Here is a 10901-nt window from a genome sequence, read left to right on the forward strand (position 1 = left end):
GAGGATGGTCATCTCACAAACAGGGACAGAGACAAGGCAGAGATGTTTAATGCTTTCTTTGCCTCTGTCTTCAATATGGATGATGGACCAAGGGGATCTCAGTGCCCTGAACTGGAGGACCATGACTGTGAGAATGATCAACTCCAGTTAACCCCGAAATTGTGTGGGATATGCTGCTCAAGCTGGATCCTTGGAAACCTCTGGGGCCTGATGGGATTCATCCCAGAATCCTCAGCTAGCTGATATCATAGCAAAACCTCTCTTGATAATTTTGAGTGGTCTTGGGAATCCAGAGAGGTCCCAGCTGACTGGAAGCTGGCAAACGTCCCAATTTTCAAAAAAGACAAAAAGAAGGACCTCAAAAACTACAGGCCTGTCAGTCTCATTTCAGTGCCTGGTAAAGTTATGGAGAAGATCATTCTAGGAGATAATGAAAAACACCCGAAAGACAAAAAAGCCATTGGTCACAGTCAACACAGCTTCATGAGAGGAAAGTCCTGCTTATCAAACCTGATTTTCCTTTTATGATACGGTAAACCACTTAGTAGATCAAAGGAAGCCAGTTTCAATCTTTTGGGATTTCAGTAAAGTTTTCTATCTGTCACAGGATCCTTCTGGACAAAATGTCCAGCACACAGCTGGATAAAGACATCATATGGTGGGTGAGCAATTGCCTCATGGGTCGAGCACAGAGGGTAATAGTGAATGGGGTGACATCAGACTGGTGACCTGTCACTAGTGGGGTTCCGCAGGGATCTTAGGCCCTATGCTCTTCAGCATCTTCATAAATGACTTGGATGCAGGACTGGAAGGGATACTAAGCAAGTCTGCAGATGATACAAAACTGGGAGGAGCTGCTGACTCCCTCGAAGGCGGGGAGGTCCTGCAGAGAGACTTTGACAAATCAGAGAAACAGGCAATCACCAGAAGCTTTACAAAGACAAGTGCCAGATTCTGCAGCTGGGATGGGGCAATCCTGGATGTACATAAAGACTGAGGAATGCGATGATGGAAAGCCGTGCCATGGAAAGGGACCTGGGGGTCCTGGTTGATGGCAAGTTGAATATGAGTCAGCAGTGCCCTGGCAGCCAGGAGGGCCAACTATGTCCGGGGGGGCATCAGGCACACCATCGCCAGCCGGCCAAGGGAGGGGATTGTCCCGCTCTGCTCTGCACTGGGGTGGCTTCATCTTGAATATTGTGTGCAGTTTTGGACACCACAATACAAGAAAGATATTAAGCTCTTAGAGAGTGTCCAAAGGAGGGCAATGAAGATAGTGAAGGGCCTTGAGGGGAAGCTGTATGAGGAGCAGCTGAGATCACTTGGTCTGTTCAGCCGGGAGTGGAGGAGACTGAGGGGAGACCTCACTGCAATCACAACTTCCTCCTGATGGGAAGAGGAGGGGAAGGCACTGATCTCTCCTCTATACTGACCAGTGACAGGGCCTGAGAGAATGGCCTGAAGTTGTGTTGGTGGAGATTTAGATTGGATGTTAGAAAAAGTTTCTTCACCCAGAGGGTGCTTGGGCACTGGAACAGGCTTCCCAGGGAAGTGCTCACAGCACCAAGCCTGACAGAGTTCAAGAAGTGTTTGGACAATGCTGTCAGCTATTTCTTCCTTCATTCATTCTCACAGAGCACTCCTTAATTCAGGAAGACTTTTGATTGTGCAAATAAACATACATATACAAACACAATAGAAGGAACAAAACAGGCATGCAGGAAATGAAGAATCGGAAACTGGATCAAAAAAAAAGCTTGTGGAAGCCATGCAGAAATTTCTATCACAACACTTTCTTAGGACTACAGTCCAGACTCCAGTCTAAAGTCAACCCAAGTGGCCCTCCACACTTCATCTTCATGTCCCTAACATTTAAATCTTCCTGAGAAACTCGAACTTGTCTAGAAAAATTGTAATTGGATATGCATTAGACAACCAGTTTAATGGAAAAGATGGCTAGTGGCTGCTCAAAGAAATAAGTTTGCATTTGACTAGCTCACATGGCGAACTGTAAGTCCTCTATGAACTTTCTAAGAGGTTCTTCTAGACTCAGACAGAGGTAGAAATCATTTCAATTATTAAAGGAAACCAAGTCTTTTTGTGCAGCAGAAGAAAAGAGGAAACTCCTCACTTTCGAATTATAAATCTTTATAGTGCAATTCTTTATGGCTAGGAAGAGCACTTCAGACACTTTTCAAATAACCCCAACTGTTTAATCCGTACCCTTTAGAAAGTCAAGCTGTGTGTGTACGTGAGACAGACGCATTTTTGCTGAAATAGGAAGAATGATATTGTTCTGCTCAACCCACTGTAAAACTACCTGCTTCTTACAGGGGAAGGAACCTACTTTTCCTTTGCAGAAAACAGCATTATATGGCTTGTGAATCTTTGTCCTTTTGTAATCTGTTCAGAATCTGTGATCACAGGGGACCATGTAGGCAAGTTTCTCCCCAAAAGAAAATGGGCACTAGATCCATTAACAAAAGTATTTAGTTCTATTTATGTTTAAAAGCAGCAGCTTGTAAGTTTAGTTTGCAGGTAAACAAGCCTGAGTCATTCATAAAAGGTCTTATTTATCACTTCCTTTTAACTTTACTATTACTACAGAGTCAGTTCAGTCAGGTTGTTTTCTGCTAGGTTTTAAGCAATTTGTTTGAAATTCTAGTGAATTCAATATCCCAGTAGTAACGTTTATTGATTTTCCTACCTCTCCTTATGCAGTGCTCAGCCAGTCATACAGTTACAAAAGTGCAACACAATCAAGTATTCCACAAATACTTAACAAAGACTTTGGATGTAGTTACAGTTGTAAAGGTATTTCATACTGAAAGAAATTTGCATTTTCAGTAAATTCAGATACCTTCACAGGCTGCAGGACATTAATACAGTAGAGATAACAATGTAGAGACTCTGCAGACAGAAAACATTTTTCATCTGAGAATGAAAACATTTTTTAGAAGTACTGGAGCTAAATGGGTGGAAATTCTGTCCTAATAAGAATTTACAATCAGACTCCTAGGGATTCCATTTCAAAGGGTAAGCTGGTTTTTTTTTTATTTATTTATTTTTTGTTTGGTTGGGGCTTGTTGTTGTTGGGTTTTTTTGGTTTGTTTGTTTTGTTTCATTTGCTTTGGTTTGATTGGCTGGTTTTGGTTTTACACATGGCACTTGACATGAAAGATAAAGGGCTTTTTTCTCTTTTTCTTATAGGGAGCCACAGCCAGCATTTGGTGTTCAAATCCTAATTTATTGATAAAATCACACAAGCCTCTTCTTTAGAAATAATTGGAGCCTTTTGTGACTGAATAAGGCTACAAGTTACCTGATGTCCTCTGAACCTATTCAGAGATTCAGGGGTCTTCCTATCTTTCTGGTCCTTCACAGTTAAAACTGCTTCTAGCCCTTCTCCTATATATTATTTTCCTAAATTAGGGTGTCCATAAAGAAAATATTTACACAATTTTTCTAATTGGTCAGTCTTACATGCCTTTCCTCTTTATTTTTGACCAAATGACTAGCACTGCTTTGTAGTTAGCCTAAAATTGTGAGATTTGGCTCAGCCCTTTAAAAAGGGGGTTATTTACAATGCCAAACAATAAATTCTTCACACTTTACTGTTAATAATTGAGTTTCCTCTTAGATTTTGCTAAAACTTTAACACACTATGCCTTAACAGAGGCTCAAGGGTTCGCCAAGCAACAGCTGGTTCTACCTGACTGTTATGAGTGCTTCTGGGAAAAATACGGAGTTCAGTGCAGTGTGCACAATATGTGCAACAACACATACACCACAGAGTGCCAAAAAATACATTAAATAAAATAAAGCATTAACATGTACAAAAAGCCAACACTCAACTCATATGTTCATATATGAATACATCGCATGGACAATTAGACTTTGAGCTACAGCAGATTCCCACAACTCTCCTTATGGCTTCACACCTCTGTATTGCTCAGTCCTCTTTGCAGTATAGTTGTGAATTCCTGGAAGCTGGAAAGATCTATTTTTTCACCCCTGAACCAGTGGTAGAGTGAATTGAGTTCCCACAGGTCAGAGCTCTATAGGTGCTGCCTGCAGAATTATCCAGCTCTCCATAGGATAAAAGAGACTCAGTGCAGTTCTTGGAAGAAGACGGATCTGGAAATGTCACGAGTCATTTTGTACTTAGACACTAAGAGAAAGCTAAATACATTTACTTAAAGGCAGGTCCTTAAGTGGGCTTAAATGCTGCATCTGTAATCTCTGACTTATTATGACTTTCCACTAAGTCGCTGTTCTAGTTAGAACAGCTGGGACCAGTTCATCACTGGATGGGTGTAACCCAAAACTCTGTATTCTATAGCCTTCCATGCCATTTCCCAGAAACTGTTGTCAATAGACTATTTGCACCCTCTGCCCAGAGCAGCCTGACTCATCAGGCTATAAACTAGGTATTAAGAGGCCTGCGAGATAGAAGGGTGTTTTTGTCCTCACGCCGATAGAGGAACTCCCCGCTCTGAGGGAGGTACTGGGCATTCCTGCCTGAACTGGAGGATATATAATCTTGGAGTCTTGGGACTTTTTTTACCACTCGTGGGATCCAGAGGAAGACTGCAGATCATCGCTCTCAACCAGATTGCAGACCACTGGACTGCAACCACCGCTTTTCAACCAGACTGCAACCATCACTCTCGACCGGACTGCAATCACCACTGTCACCAACAGGTTTTCCCCTCTCCTTTTCCTTTGGACTCAAGGGGCCCAAAGAACACCACTCTGTTCATGCCCCAGGGTGCTGGGTTATACATTTGGGTTTTGTGGGTTAAAACCAATTGTTTGTCTGTATAATCGTACTTATTGTATTATTTTATTAAATTGTTATTCTGACTTATAATCTCTCTTTTGAGTTGAGTTCATTTCCCCTGCTGGTTTACCTTTAAACCAGCACAGTCGCTCTTAGTGATTTGCTACTCACACAAAATTCAAACTCTTAAGAATCCCAAGCATGGTGTCCCAATGCCACCTAGTAAGATAGTATAAGGACCAGGAAGTTCACAAAATGCATCAAAAGATTCATCAAAGATCCACTTGCAGTTGCAGGCTTCAACTAGGCTGGCTGACATCAACTCGGAAAATGACACTGTCTTGAAAAAATTTTTTTAGAAGTCGTAACTCATGAGCATTTGCAAACTCATTTCCAAGACACAGAATTCTAATGACTTCCAGAAACCACCCTGCAGTCATGAGAAAAATCCTGGAAAACTCAGAGTCCAAAAGCATAGCAAAGTCCTATGGGACTAGACAAACAGCATACAGACTACTCCAGCCAAAACAAGAAAGTATAAAACAGCTGTCCATATGAGGGCAATTACTTTGGAATAGAATAACTATTTTGTATTGTGTAAAAGCACAAATAGAAAATATATGCCACCACTATGCATACAAGCTCTTGTAAGCTTACTGAAGTTTGTGGCTTCCTGTATTCCTCCTCTTCAAAAGCTTTTGTGTCCATAATTTACACTATTTTCTACTTCTCACTTGCCAAGCAAGTGTCTATTTCCTCTTGGGGGTTTTAGACAGGCATGGAGACTTAACACTGAGAAGTATTCAGAGAAATAACATGAAGTTACTTTTTCCAAATTTAGACAAAGACAAGATGAGAAACCATCAGTGTTTCCTAACAGATTACAACGGCTATCAGAAGGCACTTCTACAATACATCTGCTTTCTGGAGTTGGCTTTGTACTTTTCAAGGTACATTTACTTACTTGTGTGACACACCCAAGAAAAAAAATCTTGAGATTTATTTATCTAAAGAACCAACAATTAAGTCTCACCAGTTCTCTCAAGAGGCAGCCTGAAAACATATACAACAAAACCAAGCCTAGTTCACATTTCCTGTCAGTGTATAATGAATGTTGCCACCATTTAGACAGTACAGGATTCCTACTCCAGCAGAGTACTGTTTTTTCTATAGCAGCACAATATGTCAGTGTACACTTTGCTGAATAGAACTTTCTGTCAACAATCAGGTTTCATTGGCATTAATGTGCAGTAAAAGACAACGAAGCATGACTCAATTAAACCACCAAATACTGCATTTAAATAACATTAACCCCTGACATTTTAAAAGAACAGTGCAGGATTTTAGCTGCATGACTCTTGTTAAGGTCAGTGCTTTAATATATACAGCTTCCCACCCCAAATGTCTGACATAAATTTGTATCAGTAAGCCAATCGAGAACGAAGCCTGAAACCAGGATTTATCTACTACTACAAACATACTGCAACTAAGATTTCTCTCATTCTATTGTTTATGGGAACAAATTTTATTAACCTTCACATGCCATATGGGCAGGAAAGGACTTAATATTTAATTTATAATTTCCTTCCTTTTTTTTATGGACTTCATGGACCTTATGGACTGAGGTTTAGAAATTTTTATTCAGCAAAAATCTCAAATCCTATATGAATGTCACAGGAGAGTGTAGCTTTGGGTTTCTCTCCATGTGTGTCAGCAGAATCCCATGCATTAGGAGGACTTCATGTATGAAGTCATGATGGCAAATCAACACAGCATGCACGGAAAATTACTGAAACTCTTGCCTGATTCCTACAAAAGTTGCCACCATTTAGAATGGCATTGCTATGCCGAGGTGCCAGATTCCTACACCTAACAGCATTTCCCCTGGAGAGCATAAAAGGTGTATGCCTTACTTAACTGTACTACTCACAAGTACAGAGTCTCTGACACTTGTTGCCAGGACTTTCAGAACCACACCACTAGTGTGAATTAAACTGTACAGGCAGTTCAGTTAGTGGGGCTGCTACATGGGTTAGCTGTGAAACACACACAAAAAAATGTAACTTTTTTAACATAATTAGCATTGTTTTAATTTTGAACAATCTCCCTGCTACTGTTATGCAGTGGGAGATTAAAAAATTTGTTCATCAAGAAAAAAGAAAGGATATTTGCACAATAATGGTCAAAATACCTGTGGTTAAAGTAAATCCAATGTTCTTCATTTTTAAAATAATGACTTACATGGAATTAGTCAAAACAAAATCCAACAATTATGAAGATTTAATCAGGCACAGCAGAGCCATGAGAAGTCAATCTAATGTCAGTAATACTTATTAGTACTATTAGCTTATAAAAGGACAAGAAGTATGGTAAAGTAGAGGTGGCAAATAAAAAACTTAAGAAAAATTATTCAGTGCATCTCCCTACCTCCTGCTGAGCATTCCTTGGAAACAATTTAGTTTTCAAACACTTCCTCATATCTTTCTTTTTCCTTGTCCAATTTTATTCATCAGTCACTGGACACCAGAAACGGCAGAAAAGATTCAGTTTCACATGCATTGCTGAATGACTGGTTTGTAAAGCACTGATCTTCATCATGACTAGGCTTCGTGAAAGAAGATTTGGGAAGGACTCTACCTCCATTTGCTACAAGCGCGCTGTGGCTAAAGAGGCCAATGCGAGACAGACAAATCTGGTTGCAAAAGGCAAGGCAGAAGGACTCCTCAGATGGTATCGGCAAGACACGATTCTTTCTGCGTTGTCTTTTCTCCTCCAGAGAGATCCTGCGTGCTTTCTCAAAAGAAGCAGCAGCGTTATAGATGGCGTGTCTCCAGGCCTCCTGATTGGAGGCCAGAGTAGACCAGTTATGTTAATCAGTATGGCCAAGGCTGAGATGTTGTTTCAGGGAGTCCTTGTATGTCCTCTTCGGGACTCCTCTCATGCGGCAGCCGGTGGCAAGTTCACCATAGAGCAGGATCTTAGGGAGGCAGTGGTCCTTCATCCTTGAGACTTGTCCTGCCTAACGCAGCTGTGTTCTCAGCAACATGGCCTCAATACTTGTGACTGCTGCTTGTTCTAGAACAGATGTGTTAGTCACATAATCTGACCAGTGGATGTTTAGGATTGTACAGAGACAGTGTGGATGGAAGCGTTGTAGGAGACGCAGGTGGTGGCAGTAAATGATCCATGAATCGGATCCATATAAAAGAGTAGACAGCACAATGGCTCTGTAAACACTGATCTTGGTACTTTTCTTCAGGTGTTTATTTCACCAAACTCTTTTATGGAGTTTTCCAAAAGCACTGTATGCCTTTGCTAACCTGTTGTCTATCTCTCCATCGATCTACAATCCAAGGAGATGAGGCTACCTAGGTAATTAAACTGCTGGACTGATTTGAGCACTAATTGGCCAATGGTGATATGGGGATGATGGAAGACTTCCTGAGGTGCAGGTTGGTAGAGAACTTCTGTCTTCTTTAAGCTGACTTCCAGCCCAAAGAGCTCAGCAGCGTCTGCAAAGCAGGATGTTAAACGCTGCAGAGCTGCTTCTGTGTGGGCAACAAGGGCAGCAGCATCAGCGTAAAGCAGCTCCCAAACAAGATGACTTAGGGTCTTAGTGTGGGCCTTCAGTCGCCTTAGGTTGAAGAGGCTTCCATCGGTAAGATATCGAATGTAGATACCATCTTCTTCATCGAAGTCTGCCGCGGCCCTTTGGAGCATCATGCTGAAAAAGACTGAATAGGGTTGGTGCGAGAATGCAGCCTTGTTTCACATCATTGGCTATTAGAAAGGGCTCAGAAAGTGCATCGCCATATCTGACTTGGCTGCGCTGATCCTCATGAAGTGAGATGATCATTTTAAGGAACTTGGGGGGACAACCTAAACGTTCCAAAATCTGACACAGACCTTTTCTGCTCACAGTATCAAAAGCCTTGGTGAGATCAACAAATGTTACATAGAGACCTTTGTTCTGTTCCCTACACTTCTCTTGCAGTTGTCTGAGAACAAATACCATGTCCGTGGTACTCCTGTTTGCTCTGAAACCACATTGGCTTTCAGGTATAAGTTCTTCTGCTATAGTGGGTATTAGTCTGTTCAAAAGTATTCTTGCCAGGATTTTGCCAGCAATGGAGAGCAGAGTAATACCTCAGTAATCTGAACAGTCTGATTTAACTCCTTTCTTCTTATACAAAATGATGATGACTGTGTCACGAAGGTCTGATGGTAGTTCGCCTAGTTCCCAACAGCGTACCACAAACTCATGAAATTTAGCATGGACTGCTTGGCCCCCATGTTTCCAGATTTCAGGTGGAATTCCATCAACCCCAGCTGCCTTGCCAGTTTTCACCTGCTGTACGGCCTTATGAGTTTCTCCCATAGTAGGGGCAATATACAATTCATTCTTCACGGGCTGCTGTGTAATGGACTGAATTGCTGAGTCTTGCACTACATGGCTAGTACTGAAGAGAGTCTGAAAGTGTTCAGACCATCGATTCAGAGTGGAGATTTTATCTGTGTGAAGCACCAGACCATCTGCGCTGAGTAGAAGGCTTTGGATCTGCTATGTAGGCCTGTATGCTGTTTTCAAGGCCTCATAGAATCCTCTGTAATCACCCATATCTGCGCATAATTGAGTTTTTTCTGCTAGATCGATCCACCACTTGTTCTGGATGTCACGGAGTTTCTGCTGCATGCAAGACGAAAGGCACCTTTTTTTATACGACAAGATGGCTGTGCAAGGTGTGCTTGGTGAGCAGTTCTCTTCTTCCTCAACAATTCCTGTGTCTCTGGACTGTTTTCATCAAAGAAAACAATCTTCTTGAAGGAGAACCCTAAGAATTCTTCAGAGGACTGCGGGATGCTATTTTTAATATGTTGCCGAAGTGTTTCAGAAGAAGGATCTATGGAATGATCTTCGAGCCTAGTTTGATGGTTTGCCTAGAATCGGTCTCTCCCTGTGGCTGTTTGAAGATTGTTAACTTGGAGTCTCCTCCTTGGGATACTGACCCTTTTGGGTTTGAACCTAAGGTTGAAGTTAAGTTTACAGGGCATAAGCCGATGGTCTATTTGGCATTCTGCACTGAGCATCACGTGGGTATGATGGACATCGCGGACATCTCTCTGTCGCACCAAGACATAATCAATGAGGTGCCAATGCTTAGATCTAGGATGCATCCAGGTTATTTTCAGACTATTTTTCTGCTGAAAGATACTATTAGTGATGGTGAGCTGCTGCTCCGTACAGAATTCTAGTAGAAGGCGTCCATTATCATTGCAGTTTCCAACACCATGCTTGCCTAATACTCCTTTCCAGGCTTCAAAGTTCTTTCCTACTCTGGCGTTGAAATCACCAAGGATAATGATCTTATTGTCTGCAGGAACCTTTTGGGTAAGGAGGCACAGGTCAGTGTAAAATTTATCTTTTTCGGCAGGGTCAGCTTGGAGAGTTGGGGCATATATACTAAAGAGGACAACATGTTGTTTGTTGTGAAGTGGAAGGCGTAGGGAGATAATGCGGTCAGAGTGACCTGTCAGCAGATTTTCAAGTTTAGGGACAATAGAGTTTTTAATCATGAAGCCAACTCCTGAAAGATGCCTTTTGGTTCTGGGTTTACCTGACTGAAAGAGTGTGTAACCGGCACCATGTTCTCTAAGGCTGCCTTCCTCATGGAGACGAACTTCACTGAGAGCAGCAATATCAATGTTGAGACGTGACAGTTCGTGGGATATTAGGGCAGAACGATGCTCAGGATGTCCACTATCCACAGTATCAAGCATGGTTCTGATGTCCCAGCATGTGAGAGTCAATTCGGGTACACTTTTGAAGGCAGGTGCATGCCTTTGTCTCTTAATCTTTGTTTGACTGCAATTAGAAGATGCCTGTTGGCCACAGTTGTGCTGGTTTAAGAGTCAACCAGCAGGGGAAATGAACTCAACTCAAAGGAGAGACCACAAGTCAGAATAACAATTTATTAAAACAACACAGCAAGCACAATCACACAAACAAACAATTGGTCCTAACCCACAAAAACCCACATGTACAACCTGGTACCCTGGGGCATGAACAAAGTGGTGTTCCCTGGGCCCCGCCTGAGTCCAAAGCAAAGGAAGAGGGGAG

This window comes from Lepidothrix coronata, unplaced genomic scaffold, assembly GCF_001604755.1.
Source record: "Lepidothrix coronata isolate B3197 unplaced genomic scaffold, Lepidothrix_coronata-1.0 Scaffold317, whole genome shotgun sequence".
NCBI lineage: Eukaryota > Metazoa > Chordata > Aves > Passeriformes > Pipridae > Lepidothrix > Lepidothrix coronata.